The sequence below is a fragment of the Etheostoma spectabile genome, unplaced genomic scaffold (assembly GCF_008692095.1).
Source record: "Etheostoma spectabile isolate EspeVRDwgs_2016 unplaced genomic scaffold, UIUC_Espe_1.0 scaffold352, whole genome shotgun sequence".
In the NCBI taxonomy this organism is placed as follows: Eukaryota; Metazoa; Chordata; class Actinopteri; order Perciformes; family Percidae; genus Etheostoma; species Etheostoma spectabile.
The window spans coordinates 1,224,786-1,230,110 of record NW_022605591.1 but is presented as its reverse complement, the minus strand read 5'-3'; the positions used below and the strand labels follow the sequence as shown (position 1 = coordinate 1,230,110).

At 40.2% G+C, this 5,325-nt stretch overlaps 1 protein-coding gene across 1 annotated transcript in view; it reads left to right on the top strand.

Annotated features, from left to right (window-relative positions):
* The window catches only part of LOC116686383 (alpha-2 adrenergic receptor), a 15,855-nt gene that overhangs the window by 6,152 nt on the left and 4,378 nt on the right, over positions 1-5,325 (top strand). The gene's annotated exons all lie outside the window — the stretch shown is intronic.

Sequence of the window (5,325 nt, the reverse complement as noted above, 5' to 3'; positions counted from 1 at the left end):
TATATATATATATATATATAAACAATTTCACATCATAATTTATCTTTTTTGTACTAGAATAATAAAATCAATTGCTTTTCAGTCAAAACGGCAAGTGAGATGAAAAAACAGAAGTGCATCTGTTTAGATAAAAACAGATGACAGGACATAATTTGAAGTTGGAAAAAAGGTAATAAATTGCAATATATTGCATCATAGCAATATGTTTAAAATTGCTATAATATATTGTGACATGCAGTAAGTATCGTGGGGCCTCTGGTGGAGCCTATCAGAGTTTTTTCACTAAAAAGAGCAGCCTACTGCTTCTGTAAATGAGGTTGATGAAAGCAGGGGAAGCAAACCAAATAGTTGCAGGCTGTGAAACCAAAACAATGAGCTGAAAGACACTAAAAAGCTCCAAAAAGTTAATGGGAACTGACAATTTTGGTGATCATTTACTTTGTGTTTGTCACCATGAGCAGCACTCATCCCATTGCGGTCATTTGACCCATTATTACTGAAAAATAATTAATAATTAATAATAATTCATACTCTTTATTGATCCCCTATGGGGAAATTACAATTTACACTCTGTTGTTATTACACACACACACACACACACACACATGCTCAGGTCCTATACATGCACTAATGGAGAGATGTCAGAGTGAGTGAGCTGATTGTGCCCTGAGCAGCTGAGGGGGGTTTGGTGCCTTGCTCAAGAGCACCTTGGTAGTGCCCAGGAGGTGAATCAGACCATATCCATGGTGGTATGTTATTGCTTCCACAAAATCGGCCTCACAGCTACTTTAAGATAATCATATGATAAATGTGTTTAAATAAAAATGGAATTATTTTTGTCAATTCATCTGTTGCTCTGGCTTGCATTTGTTTCGAGAAAATGTTTTTTTTTTAATTAAACAGCCATGAACTTTGAACTAAAGACTGTCTCTTTGATAACTACTATGAATAGCAACTAGGGCTGTAGGAATATCCTCTGGTGAAAGCTTTGAGTGTTACAACAGCTTTTCTCAGGCAGATGTCACCATCCCCTTTTGTCTGGAAAGTACACAAAAACAAAGGCACAGTGTTTTCAAGGTTTACCACAGAATGTGCATGCATGCATTAGGTAATGCTTTATTTTATTGGATGCATTAATACATGTTAAACTTTTAATTAGGAATACACTTTTAAACACACATGTTAAGACAAGTCAAGAGGTCTACTCTGATAAATTAGCATAGTAAGTGTTTTTCAGTTGCTTTTTAGATACACTTGCATCCTTATTTGAGAGTAAACTGCAGGGATTCTCTCCTCTCCTCAATGTACTTCAATCAAAAGCAGAAGAGATTTCTCACATCATCATTAAACCTGGCAAATTGTGCGAAATATGAAAGATGTCAGAGCCTTTGTGGCAATGACGGTGTCACACCTGACTGCCTCCAATTTTCTGCCAGACCTCAGACCCTGGCAGTAGGAAAATACGGGCCGGCTATCATGAGATTGCAACAGAAATCCCATCCCGAAAGAGCTATTTGGTGGCTGAGAGCTTAAAAAAATATAAAAAGTTGAATCCATCACATTTCAAAGTTCAGCTTGGATTTCACACTTATTCAATCATGGATACATAAAAGCCAACAAGTCCTCCAAGCTATAAGATGATAAAGGCTGTTTGTTCCTCCCCTTTAATATGACCCATAGGAGGTTTTATAAATTAGCACCTGCAGGAAATACAACCCACAGGAGGGTTTTCTGTCCTCATATCTGAACCAGAGAACGTAACGCTTTTGGTTTTAAATGTTGTGAAACAGTCGCAATTTGGTTATGTTTAGGCACAAAAATAGTAAAAGGTCGTGGTTAGGGTTAAAATCAGTTGATTCTTACATTACTTTACTTCCAGTAACGCACATGACGCAGAACATGACTCAGTTCTGTTTGTTCGTTTCATTTTATTTTCAAACAGGACATGAACCCAGGTCCCTTGGGTGAAAGCCTTGTTTTTGTTTGAAGCCATTCACCACACCAACCTGCATCCTTACGCAGAACTGGGCTCTCTTATGGCTTTTAATTCATCACATTAGCTACTTCCTGCTTTGCCCCCTACACTAGTGTGTGGCGCCAGTATTAAATATATGCGCTGTAATTGCTCTATGAACAAATGATTTAAGGTGGCATTTTCAGGGGAGGACAGTCAAAGCACAAATGCACACTTGGTTAAAAGGCCCCCCTGACACACCAAGCTGACGGCCGGCAACGACAGCTGACTGTGGCGGTGCCTCTTGTCGGCCCTCGTCGGTGGTAGTAGTGGCCAAAAAAATAGCACTGGAACACACCGCAGAGACTACAGCCGACCGCCAAGTACTACGTACGTTCTGCACCTGCGTGAGAGGCAAAAACTCTCCATACCAGCAGGCGGCGGTCATCTATTTGTCATTCAACAAGGGAAACCGGATAACATTGATATGATACCTAGCCATAACCGAACAAAGCATTTAGACAGCGGACAATGGGAGATGGCTAACCAAACTGTCCCCCTCCCCGGTTGTTTTACCTACGGCCGACTGCTGGCTCGTTAGCTAATGTTAGCTTGCTACTTTCACCCACCTGACATGCCTTCATCATACACTGGTTACAGAAAATTTGCCAAACTAAATTGTCACTCATCTGGTGATGGCAATGTACTTTCCTACAATGTGATAACAACATGTGAATTAAACATTAAGTTCATACATTTTACTAATGTAGAGGCTGGCCAGACGGCTAATAAGATAGCCTGCTGGCTTGCTAGGGGGCTAATTGTTTAGCGTTCAGGGTGCAGAGAGGGAGAGAGGTCTATTTGGTCTTTATATTAAATATCACAATCTAGGTTATTAGTTAATTAACATGGGATGGCGTGTCAGGGCGTTAAGAATCTATGCAGCAATAAAAGTTGAGGACAAACTTAATCAGGAGACGTTTTCATATGTATGTGTGTGTGTATTATATAATAATAAACAATATTACTGTAAAATAAATAATCTACAAAGCATCTTCTGTGTGAAGAAGGGTTTGTAGGTAGTTACTCATAAACTGATGAACAGCATTTTAGACTATAATAAATAAATAAATAGTCCTACATTTTGAAAGTGTTAATAATGCAGTCTTTTATGATGCTTATTGTTATTTAACATTTGCTTAGTATTTGATGTAATGCACTTAAGGTTGCTGAACCAGCATTAGGACGCCTAGCTAAATTGTTGTGTTATGAATTATGCCATCTGTTGACTTCAGACAATCATACATCACAGTGGAGCTGTGACACATAATGATGGAGAGCACCTCAGTCGCTGGTCACTAACTCTCTCACAGCTGAGCATACTGGCTGTCCTGCCAGACAGCACGAATACGAGAATGTGTGATTGACTCAACTAAAAAACACAACACCTGCCTCAGATCATTTTTTCAACTTTACTTTTGCATTACATTTCAAACACGAGCTTGAGTCAAATCCCTGGTTTTCTGTATGTTTTCTGCATTTATGTCATGCACTTAATTTATTGTGTTCATCACAAAGTGCTGGCATTGTACAGAGAGTACAAAAAGTGGGAACATGTGCAAATGATTCCAGCGTGAAGAACACAGTCATGTTTCTTCAATTTGAATCATCATTTTAAATGACAAGGCCACGGATATTCTATTTTTTTGTTGTTTTTAACCAAACTTACACTACCGTTCAAAAGTTTGGGGTCACCCAAACAATTTTGTGTTTTCCTGAAACGTCACACTCATTCACCACCATACGTTGTGAAATGAATAGAAAATAGAGTCAAGACATTGACAAGGTTAGAAATAATGATTTGTATTTGAAATAAGATTTTTTTTTACATCAAACTTTGCTTTCGTCAAGAACCTCCATTTTCAGCAATGACAGCATTGCAGACCTTTGGCATTCTAGCTGTTAATTGTTGAGGTAATCTGGAGAAATTGCACCCCACGCCCAGACAGCTCCCACAGTTGGATTGGTTGGATGGGTACTTCTTGCGTACCATACGGTCAAGCTGCTCCCACAACAGCTCAATGGGGTTCAGATCGGTGACTGCGCTGGCCACCCATTACCAATAGAATACCAGCTGCCTGTTCTGCTCTAAATAGTTCTTGCACAATTTGGAGGGTGTGTTTAGGGTCATGTCCTGTTGTAGGATGAAATTGGCTCCAATCAAGCGCTGTCCATGGGTATGGCATGGCGTTGCAAAATGGAGTGATAGCCTCCTTATTCAGAATCCCTTTTCCCTGTACAAATCTCCCACCTTACCAGCACCAAAGCAACCCAGACCATCATATTACCCCACCATGCTAACAGATGGGCGTCAGGCATTCTTCCAGCATCTTTTCATTTGTTCTGCGTCTCACAAACGTTCTTCTTTGTGATCCAAACACCTCAAACTGGATTCATCCGTACAAACACTTTTTTCCAGTCTTCCTCTGTCCAATGTCTGTGTTCTTTTGCCCATCTTAACTTTTTCTTTATTGGCCAGTCTCAGATATGGTTTTCTTTGCCACTCTGCCCTGAAGCCCAGAATCCCGCAGCCGCCTCTTCACTAGATGTGACACTGGTGTTTTGCGGGTATATTTAATGAAGATGCAGTTGGGGACGTCTGTTTCTCAAACTAGAGACTCTAATGTACTTATCTCTTGCTCAGTTGTGCAACGCGGCCTCCCATTCTTTTTCTACTCTGGTTAAGCCTGTTTGTGCTGTCCTCTGAAGGAGTAGTACACACAGTTGTAGGAAATCTTCAATTTCTTAGCAATGTCCGCATGGTAGCCTTCATTTCTAAGGACAAGAATAGACTGTCGAGTTTCAGATGAAGTTCTCTTTTTCTGGCCATTTTGAGCGTTAATTGACCCACAAATGTGATGCTCCAGAAACCAATCTGCTCAAAGGAAGGTCAGTTTTGTAGCTTCTGTAAACAACCTAAACTGTTTCAGATGTGTGAACATGATTGCAAGGGTTTTCTAATCATCATTAGCCTTCTGAGCCAATGAGCAAAACATTGTACCATTAGAACACTGGATGATAGTTGCTGGAAATGGGCCTCTATACCTATGTAGATATTGCACCAAAAACCAGACATTTGCAGCTAGAATAGTCATTACCTAAGGTGACCAGATTTCTCAGACAAAATCCGGGGACATTTTCAGCTCAGAAGCATATTTACCTCCAAAACAAGTAATGTTTTATTTTTGTAAAACTTAAAACGGGGACACTAGACCTAGAGCTGTTCTTATTAGGGGCTGACCCCCCCCTCCCCAAGGTATGATCTTAGACCCACCCCTGCTGCTACTTCCTACTCCACTCCACTACACCTC